This window comes from Kryptolebias marmoratus, linkage group LG6 (assembly GCF_001649575.2).
Source record: "Kryptolebias marmoratus isolate JLee-2015 linkage group LG6, ASM164957v2, whole genome shotgun sequence".
Lineage (NCBI taxonomy): Eukaryota > Metazoa > Chordata > Actinopteri > Cyprinodontiformes > Rivulidae > Kryptolebias > Kryptolebias marmoratus.
In genome coordinates this window covers 3,787,658-3,798,478 of record NC_051435.1, presented here as the reverse complement: position 1 = coordinate 3,798,478, position 10,821 = coordinate 3,787,658, and the positions used below count along the sequence as shown (strand labels likewise).

General features: G+C 41.0%; 1 long non-coding RNA gene and 1 other non-coding gene across 3 annotated transcripts; one reads left to right on the top strand and one right to left on the bottom strand.

Annotated features, from left to right (window-relative positions):
* Positions 1 to 6,289: 6,289 nt before the first annotated feature.
* On the bottom strand, positions 6,290 to 6,371 carry trnas-aga. Its single transcript has one exon. It is a non-coding gene; the product is annotated as a tRNA-Ser (tRNA).
* A 183-nt stretch (positions 6,372 to 6,554) lies between these two features.
* On the top strand, positions 6,555 to 9,427 carry LOC108244291. 2 transcript variants are annotated; one of them, XR_001808920.3, is made up of 5 exons: positions 6,555 to 6,921; positions 7,049 to 7,150; positions 7,290 to 7,459; positions 7,691 to 7,768; positions 7,858 to 9,427. It is a non-coding gene; the product is annotated as an uncharacterized LOC108244291 (long non-coding RNA). The 2 variants fall into 2 exon arrangements; XR_003039802.2 differs by having other exon boundaries at positions 7,049 to 7,213.
* The last annotated feature ends 1,394 nt before the right edge of the window (positions 9,428 to 10,821 follow it).

Here is a 10,821-nt window from a genome sequence, read left to right as displayed (position 1 = left end):
TGACAGCGGGGCGATCCTGCAAAGTCTGGTATCGATCCAACTCCAAGTACCGGCAGGTCCAGTATCGCTGGTATCGATCCGATCCTTTTAGGGCAGTCTTTAATTAAAATCCAGGGAGGTCCACCTGACTACACACACACACACACACACACACACACACACACACACACACACACACACCACTGTATAGGTTCAGGATGGGAGGAGTTTTGCAGGTTTTTCATCAATATCCTAAACCTAAATATACTTCCATGACTATTAAATGACTGATTTTTGCTTTCCGTTGTTAATTATCTGATTATTAGCACCTTAAAATTCAGAAAATATTATAATAGTATAAAGTATAATAATAAAAAAAAATAGTGTGACTAACTAAATCTGAGAAAACCTAATCATTGCAAAGTGAAAAATAATTGTTTTAAATTTACATTCTTATTTTTCTTATTGTTTTTGTTCAGAAAAAAAGTAATAAAACTTTTTTTACGCTGAACTTCTGGTTTGTTTAAATAAATTGAAGAAACAAACTCATGTATCGATCCCATCTCGATAGTAGCGATCCGATACCAACGTTTGTAGTTGTAGTATCGATATTTAGATCGATCCACATACCTCTAAATGAGAGCTCTTCCTCGTGTTTCAGCCTGCCGTGTGTCCATGTAACCACTGGGTATGTCTGGCTGCATTAGTTAAATAAAATAAAGAATAACTTTTGTTTACTGCGCTGCCCGATTTGTTAGTTTTCTGCCAAACTTTCCTGGACTTCACTGGAACAAAGCCCCATAGTGTTTTAAAACAATAACTATAGAACAGAAGCATTTTCATCAGTCTAGATTAGTTTGTCGCCAAGCCCACATATTAGTGTATGGATGTGTGTATGGGAGCGCCCCTATTTTCCTCCCAGCTCGTGTTTTTGAGGTCTGTGTCATGGCATGGGGGCACACACATGGAAATGTGGAAATCCCTGTTTCAACAATGAGCTCATCTGCATGCTGGCGTTCTGCCCCAGCCTCTCTCTCTCGCTTTCTTTCTCTCAATCTCCCTCTTTGTTGCCGTTGCTGTAAATCTTTTATTCATAGTAACACAATCAGATTTTCAGTCTCGCGTGTTTTAAAGTCAAATAAAAGTGGAATGCGGAGGGCGTGTCGCAGTAAGACTGAGTGGATGTCAGCGCACTCTGCGTAATGGCAGGGAAGCGTTTGTTTATCTGAACGATTGATCCTTTTACAGAAAAAAACCCCACCCAATCCATTAAAATTATAACAAGCCTCTTTTATCACTACACTGGAAAACATCCAAGCCCCCACCTGAGTGGTATTGGGTTGCTGTGGTCAGGTAAAGGATCGGTCATCCAGTGTCTCCTGAAGCACTCCTAGACAACAATTAGGCTTTCTGTAAGGACTGATTGCACAAAGAGACAACACACCTTAGAAAAAATGTTATAAAAAGCTTCTAATTTCAACTACAATACAGAGGAAAACACTGCATTTCATGAAACTGATTCTGGACTGCTGGTTTGTTCTGATCAGCCATCATAAGATGCATTCTGATTGCAGAGAGGTTTCCACGAACAAAGGTCTTTTGGGAGATTCTCTCCTCTACATACTGCATTCCCACCACAGAAACCAGGGGAGCGTCCTGGGAAAATAGCCCTGACAAGGAGTGAGTGTACCTGAGATTACTGGGAGCCCTCCAGGTGAAGCTTGCAGCATTGAACATGAACTAGTTGAGAGATGTTTTTCAATTTTATCTTTTAGGAGGACTAAACCTGACCCAACATTATGGTGCTGCCGCGTCTCAGTCATCCATACCCTGCTATTATATCCAAGTTGGACATTTTTCTCTGTAACTGTAATTGTAATTTTGCACAATATTGAAACGTAGCTTCAAAATAAAAGTAAGAAAAGTTAAACTGACTGTAGAAGGTTACAAAGAAGGTGTTTCCAATTCAGTTCTAAGTACTCTGAGGACTGCTAATCCCACTTTGGATGGTTATTCAGACCTGTATATTTACTTTCACACCACCAGGGGAACACTGTGATTGTGCAACACCTGGCTGACAGTCTGAACGGTCGCGTGCATTAAGTCCCATTTGTGGGTCTTTTTGTTTAAGTTTTAAAGGAGAGTTTGAAAGAGCACTACAAACATTCAGAAGCAGCTGATACAGGAGCCAAAACTCATCCAACAAATCAGTCCACTTTGTGCTGCACACGCTCAAAGAAAGGCTTGTCATAGCAGACAATGCAGTTAAATAGATTCTGCTTTAGAAATGCAGTTTTAATCGTGCAAGTTCTGGAACAGTGTTCGATTTGCTCGGCCTAGCAGCCTTTATGTAAGGACCAATCTTATCCCTTTACTCCCTGTTGAGCCAAGATGCATCTAGCTAAATAAAAGATAAATGTAATCATAGGGACTATGAACTGCCAGAGTGACAGCAGTGGGAAAACCATACCACAAATGGTCAGGAGGACTGTGAAGTTGTCCCCTTTGGTCTAAAAGCGCCTCGAGGAACTGATCAGTGTTCAGCAGGCGCCGGTGTCTCTCTGCTCCCATCCATGGATCCAGCCACTGTTAACAACGAGAATTTGAAGAAGTGTGAACGCTGCCATTTGGACCCTGATGCACTTCAACCAATCAGAAACTTTCTTCAGAGATGAGTATCAGTTTGCTGTCAAACAAACTCTGGTGTAGTCCAGTAAGAATGAAAGATGGATCCCATATGTAAAACATCCTGAAGTTAATGTTAATTAAAGTTTAGCTCACTTTTTTGAATGTGGGAGGTGAGTTCCTTATTTACACTTTGCACTGAAACCAGCTGAGGGTCTAAACGGCTCGAGAAAAGCACCACTGTCACCTTTACTGACATGACGGCCACAGTTTGCCATCTTCCTGTCGCACCTCTGCCTTTTCGCAGCCCGCATAGTCAGGATGCTCCCGGCAGATTCTTCCATGTCAACATGTAAGGCTAACACCTCTTCCTCAGGCTGCTCGCTCAAAAAGCTTCAAAGCTGTGAAAGTAGCATGAAAGTGCCAGATACACACTTGCCAAAAAACAAGTTTCCTTCCTTGTCTGGGTTATAACTCCAGTGTTTCTACGGCCTTGCTCTGCTTCCCTCTGGAGATAGACACTTCTGTTGACATGAAAAGCATGACCTCTCATTCCTCCTTCACCAACTTTGACTTTTCCCAATTTCGCCCCTGGGATACTGCAGAGTGAAGGGAATAACAATCCCATCCTGCCATTCTTCCAGCTGTCCTTTTCCTCAAAGCCCTTCTCTTCTTAGTGTAACTTATCTTTTATTTTCCTGAACCTTTACTCTTCCCTGATGGCATGGCGTGGTTCACAGCAACCCAGCTGTATTAAAGGAATGTTATCTTTCCCTTGCCTGTTTTGTAACACTTGCCATTCAGTTAAAGACCTTTCAGCATTCCTACAGCTGCATATGATAGACTGTAATACGAAAACGGTATGTCATCCACATCAGCTTTAAGGGACGGTTTAAAAAATGGTGGATAGTCAACATGAGGAAATGGACACATTTGCCATCTGGAGGCTGAGAAATGCAAGCGCATGACCTGATTCTGGCAGCTTAACGAGAGTTCTGCCTAAATTTGCAAAAACAGTAGCTTGACTAAGTTTTTGTTTCTTTAAAGCAAGTGTCTCAACTTCCCAACTTTTTCATTTCAGTAAAGAAAAAACCTCTACAGTGAAATCTCCAGCCATGAAGAAACTGGAACAAAAGTTGTGTGTGAAACTGTTGCAGCAGAGATCATCGTATTCAGTCATTTCGGCAAACATGCCGCGGCAGGTTTAATCGACTGAAGCGAGCTTTGTATCCTGGGAAACCTTTCAACAGGGTGGGGCGTTTGTGTAAACCGCTGGCAGTTGGCATCGGTCAAAGTTTCCAGAAATGTTTGATTAACAAGTTTGTTTTTGTTTTTTTTATCGTAACATGCTACATCATGCATGGCTGTACCATTTAGGATTTCAACAAACTGCAAGCCGTATAATTTTTGGAAAAAAATATCCCCTTGAGTGACAAGGAGTGTTGAAAATCTAAACATGCTGGGCACATGGGCACAAGGTTTTAATGGGCCAAATCTTTGACTAAAATAAAGTATTGCATTGGGCTAACTTTATGATCCTATGATAAGATAAAAAAACCTTCATGTGATGCAGGTCCATACATTTCTTTGAATTGATGCTCTTAAACTAAGTTGTTGTTTTTTGTTAGGAATCAGCAACCAGCTGCTTTCCAAAGTAAATAATATGAAAATATGAGGGCATGATGGCTATTACTTTAACCCACATGTACTGTAAGATTAGAAACAGAAACAGGCTCTACAGCCAAGTATCCATCTGCATCCTTATGTGAAATCTACAGCAAATATGTTCCCTGATCAGCCTATAAATGGCGCCCCTAAGTGTTTGTGTTTACTTACAATGGTTGCACAGGTGGCCATACCTATGATGATATGATAGATGCCCAGCAGTATTTGATTTGTTTAAGCAGTTAAGACTGGATATCTGGTTGCACAGTGGGGAAAAAGGTAAGCAATTGTACTCTTTTGTTGGTAAATCAAAGGCCCCCACAGAGGAGAAAATGGCATGCTGGGACCAAAACAGATGGTGATGGATCTTTAAATGACCTCTTTTTCACAGACCAGCGTGTGTTGGACACACGCTCACTTAAAGGTGGCCTTGTACGTTACAAGGAGCGTGTGTGTGTGTTTTCTGTGGTGTGTGAGCTCTGAGATGCTATCTGTTTGGGAGCTAATGGACCAATTTTCAAGGCACTGAGCTTTACACACTTGCCTGAAAATGGGAGGAAATGCTTTGCGCGTGTTGTTGGCGTGAGTGCGTTTGTTTTCCAGTGAACAAAACCATCAATTTTCAAACCAATGGCCCAGTTCCTCTCAACAGAAGGAGCTGAGGTGCAGTTTGTTGATTGTGAAATCAGCGTCTTGGTCATTCAGCCTGATGGTTCCCAAAGCGGGGATCCCTGACAGACAGCTACACACCTGCAAGCAAAACGCCTTGTTTTTGTAACTTTACATTTTCCATCACTGGTACTCCACATCGTTTCTAATTTCCCAGAGGTGATCTATCATGCGCAGGAAATTATAATATCAAATGGCATGTAAATGATCTATATTTGAATGACTTGGGGGAAAAGCTCGCATGCTCACACATGCTTTGTAAAAATGGTAAGGGGCACCTCCCCAGAAATGTAATTACAAAGGCGTACTATTTTAAAAGAAAAATGAGGGTTACAACAGGCGACACTTGTATCAGGTTTGCTAAAACCTGCAGCTATATGCTGTTTGATGCGTTTTAAAGCTCTATCAGAAAGCTGATCTGCAGGTTCAGGGATTCATCGGGGGTTTGTAACGTGACCAGCAATTCATTAGAGATGCAAAAAAAGCAAGGGATATCATTTATTCTTAGTTGAAAAACAGTTTTAGTGCATCACTAACATGGTGCAGCATATAAAAAATGACTTAAAAAACATTACTTTCATTTTTATTCTTCCCTAAATGGGATTATATTACGAAATTATGTTTTAGTAGGAGTGTTTGAGTCATATTAGATGCCCAGTTTAAACTCAGTCATATTATCTCAGAAAACAAAACATCCACTGACGGCGAACATAGAAACATTAGTCTTTTCTAACATTTTCATTTGTAATGAAGTCGCCTTTTTCCTACCAATTTCAGAAAGCGCAGGGCTTTAGGCTTTTATGTGAACTTTTCCAGAAGTAAATGTTTTCTAATAAGTTAATAACAGTGAGCCAATCATTGATAGCATTTACTGCATTCTTAACTTTCAGATTAAAGCATATACTCAGACGTTCACAGAAATTTCCTACGCGCTCCACCCAGGCCTCGAGGTCACCGGATTTGAGCTGAGAACTGAAAGGATTAGACTGAATGATTCTGCACACAAACACACACATTAATGAATAGGTGTGTTGGTTTTGTAATTTTTATAGGTTAAGGAGAGAATGCTGGAGTATGCTGCAGGTGAAGTGCAGTTTGGATTACATTTTTAGTGACTGTGAAACCCCAATAAAAGAGAAACAGCGATCATTTTTAAAAATAGATGGTTTTTATGCAGGCAGCATTCAGTCAGCATGGATCATGTTAAAAATGTTCAATATTGTATTCTCAATGAGGCAGAAAATTCGTCATACACTTCAATATGTTTAGATATTTCTTGTAAAGTGTTGACGGTAACAAACCTGTGCAAAGTAAAATAGTTTTTTTATTAAAATAATGAAAAAAAAAAGACCGTTGTCGGCAGGATTCGAACCTGCGCGGGGAGACCCCAATGGATTTCTAGTCCATCGCCTTAACCACTCGGCCACGACAACCACACGCTACTACCGGCCGCTGTCTCTTTATCTACAGACCCACAGCGAATTCCTAACATGATCCTAGCACTTTATAGTCCAAGCCATTCCTAGCAGAAGTCCTAACAATTCCTAACAAAGTCCTAACGACTCCTAACGTGACCTACGTGATGACGTAGGTCACGCGTACTGTGCGCGAAAAATAAAAAACCGAGATGGATTCCCTCTTTTCCTGCTTTTTGACTCATTTGTAAAACCGTGTAAAAATCGGTATGTCTGGTTTATTTTGTTTATCAGTTTTAACGTGGGTCTGTCCGCATGTTGCCGTGGGGTTTTACAAAAAGCACATATATTATCTCACGCGATATATTTTTATTTTTACGCCGCTCACGTCGTTATTTTTAGTTAAAGACCTGAAGGCGGAAGATGGAAACCTGTCATCCTGCAGAGAGACACGTGTCCACTGGCTCCTGTCTTCAATCAGAAAGTCCGGACAAAAAAAAATCACCTAAATAATGATTGGAACCAGAGCCAGAAATCCTCTATGTTGACAGAAACTGCTGTAGTGCAGGTTTGTGATCTTTTGGTTTTTATTTTTTTGCACTTAAATGTGACATTTGTTAAAAACACTTTAAGATCATTTTAATTATAACCCAGTTTAAAAGAAATGCACTTCTTGTTATGTTTTATGTCTCAAGGAGGAGACCACAAAGGAGGGTGAGCACCTTTAAATACCTATTGGTGCACACCTGGACAGTGAACGCCTCACGGCAAGTGGCCCTCCAAATACACCCTAAAAAGTAAGAAGAGAACCTTGCCAGAACCAGGAAGAGCTTCCCAGAAACGCAGTGGCTCTGCACCTGGTCAGCAAGCAGCTAAAAGGTAATCTGTCTCATATTTGACACAATGCATAATTTGTTTGCATCCTTTTTTCCACAGATACTGTTCATGAGACCCGACACCAATAAAAACTGAGTGCATTTGCCTGAAGCTGTTGAAAGAATACCAACGAGTGAGGAACCGAACAAAGGACTGCAAGGGAGAAGTTCTGCCCATTCCACAGTCGATTGTGCAAACCTACTGCCATGTGGGTGTCAGTGGCTCAGGAGGTAGGTGTTCGAACCTTCTCTCCCTCTGTCTCACCTGTCTTTCCTACTGGTGGCGGTCCGAGGGTTCGGTGGCAGCCTCACTTCTGTCAGCCCGCCCCAGGGCAGCTGTGGCTACGATGTAGCTCACCACCATCAGTGTGAATGTGAGGATGACTGATTGTGTTGTTAAACACCTTGGAGTCCTTGGACTTGATAAAGTGCTATAAAAGTGCCATTTACCATTTTAAACAGCTGCTTGAAGGCTGCCAGCCCATACAAGATCAGACCAACTTGTTGTTAGTCCCCATCAACAACACCTCTGTGTGCTTGGTAAGATGTCTCTTATTTTTAACAGATATTGCACTTTAAAGATGGGCTTGTCTTAAAAAGTAAACATCATATATTGTTCTGTTTTTCAGGTTACATGAGCGAGGGAAAACAACAGACCGAGACACTCTCCTGCATGGAGTACAGCTTCCTCAGACGGTCTCCGTGTCTGAAAATCCCCTGCCAGAAGCGAACAGCTCCCCTCTGTTCCTGTGGAACACGGACATAAATGCGTGGAGTTTCAGAAACCTGAAAACCATCAAGACAAGGCAGCGATACGTCCATGAGTAGGTGGGAAAACTGGCTCTGTGCAGCATTGTTTCATCATCCTCACACCAGCCAGGTCACTTTCCAGCAGCCCCATCTCCCACCTGCTTCTTGTCTGCACAGAATCAGCAGCCACCATCACCCGCTCGGTCCTATTAAGAGCAGAATCAGACGCCACAAACCCTGTCCTCTTCTTCCAGTTTCTGCTTCAGTCCATCAGCCCCAGTCTGGTCCTCATTCAGACAAGGACAGTTCCCACCGCTGTCACGTCTTCTAACTTCATTGTGTCAGTTCTGTACACCCCTGCTTCATGCATCAGGCCTGGCAGCTGCTGCAGCAGCATCATCACCATCAAGTCAGCTTTCAGCGAACATGAATCGTCACAGGAAGTGGAGACCGAATAGGGCAGAACTAGAAGACCAGGAATGCCTGGTGAGAGGGAAACCTCCCAAAAGGCGGCAATGGAAACCGGACTACCACCATCTCTGTTCAGTGTGTGTTCAGGACAGAAACAAAAACACCAGTCAGACACAGATTAAGGGAAAGTGGGACCGTTCAGCCTATTTCACAGTGGAGGGAAAGGCTTTCTTTGTGTACCAGTTAGTTTGTTACTCCGTTTTTACTTTATTTGAAATATCTGATTGACACTGTCTCGCGTTTAAACACTTGTTTGTGCTTTATGTGCTGACACAGTTAAAACTAGTAAAATCTGGAATATTCTGACAGTTGTTGCCTGTTTTAGTCAGCCTTTAGGTAGTGCTTTACACAGGTCCAGTTATAGTGACAGATCAGTGCATGTGGTTTTGTAAGAACAGCTTTAATAAATGTCTGATCATAATTTGTTTGTGTTTTGTGTCACATGAATGCTGTTAGATCTCTCAGTAGTTTAAACAGCTGTAGAAACAGAAAACAACCAAAATAGTGATCATTCATATCAGATTGAACTAAATCTTGATGGTAAAGTTTGTTTAAGTGAGGATAAGGCAGACAGTTTTATTAATAGTAGTAAGAAATTACCACAACGACTCTCTCCCCTCTTTTCCCCCTTTATCAGTCCCTTTTGCTCTTTTTTCCAACCTGTATTTCTTCCTCAGACGCTCCCAGGTTGTATCAAATCAAACCCGGTGCCGTTTGCTGGGGTTTGGAGCGAAAACAGCGCCTTCTTGTGGCGGCTGACACCTGTTGCTACAGCTACTTTTCTCAACCTGTTACTTGTTTGAGGACATTGTTACGGAGCCCTGTAAGGGATACTTACAGGGCATTGTTTAGTTCTTGCAGCTGATAATAATAATAGTTTTAATAGTTTTAATAAAAAATAGTTTCTGTATATGTCAGAAATTGCCTTTTATGTCTTTGGCTTGTGGAGGAAAGTCTAGGAAGTCATAACATTTTGTTTTTCGAGCTTTAAAGTGAGTGTCTTTGGGTTTCCTGTCCTGCTGCAGAACAAACCATTTCCCTGCTTGTGACCCTGAGCAGCATGAGGTATTCTGGGTTTTCTACCCAGAGGAACTTTGAAACATTAACAGCTTGGAGGTGACGAATCCTGGTCTGACTTTTGTGTTTTTAAAAATTGTTTTGGATCTTCATATGTTCTTAGTACTATTTTTATGTCTCGTTTCTTTAGTCCCTCAGGTCCCTGGTTTGTAATGTTAGTACTGCTTTCTCCTTCCTGTTGGTTGGTAAACAACACGCCTGCTTTGAATCTAGCCATTTTCTTCCTCAGTATGTATTCAGCCATTTGATTGTCTTTGTCAAGCTCCCCCTTGGCTTGCTCATTGTGTGTATGTGTATTTCTTAGCTTTTTGTACATTTCTCAAATCTTTTCCAGTTCTTATGAAAATTAAACTTGAATTTATTAGTCACCTGTGCTTCACTCTTTCTACATCTGGATCCTCTTCCACCTCAGTCTTGTGACATGATTGTAAGCCATCTTTGGGTCATAAGAAAGTAAACATAAAGAACAGTAGCATTTTTATCAGTTTCACTCAATACCAAGGAAACTCTGTCCACTTTGAGCTTAGTTTTGAGTTCTTTTCTTCTTTTAATTGGCAGGAAAAGCTGAAGAACCAACAACTCTAACACAAAGAGTAACCTACACCTCAATCTGTTCCACATATTTTAGAGTCTGTTCTTTAAAAAAAGGGAGAAAAATCAACAAGTAGACATTTGTTTGCAAAGTTTGTTTAACACAATCTAAGGCAGACACAGGGCAATGCAAAAACTAAACATTTCAGCAATTAAAAAAAAAAAGATATTTCACAAAAGAAACATCTCATCAGTCTGGAAGCACCACATTAAAGCACGGTGGTGGCATCATGCTCTGGGATGTTTGTTATTGGCAGAGCTTGAAGCGTTTGTAAAAAATGAAGGGATAATAAATGCAAACAAATTAAGGAAAAACTGGTTTTGATTGGGAGGAAAAACCTGTTAAAGCAGAACTGGAGTATCCTGGTGTACATTTTCATCCAGGAAACAATAATCCTACCAAATTAAATCAAACAAAACTGGACTGTAGTTAAAAACAACTCCAGATTAATCTTTCTGTGAGCACTTAAGTAATTTGAGGGGGGGAATTTAAGAGTCTTGAAATGGTTTACAGTCACAGCTCTGACCTCATTTTGTTTTAGAGAATACAATAAAGAATGGACATTAATACCAGTGACTTATTGAGTCATTACCATAAAGGCTGTAATGGCTGCAAAAAGCTTTATGAAGTATTGGCTTCGGAGATGAACACATGCAGACTAATTGTTGATCTTTCTTGTTTTACTTTTATTGTTTCCACCTTG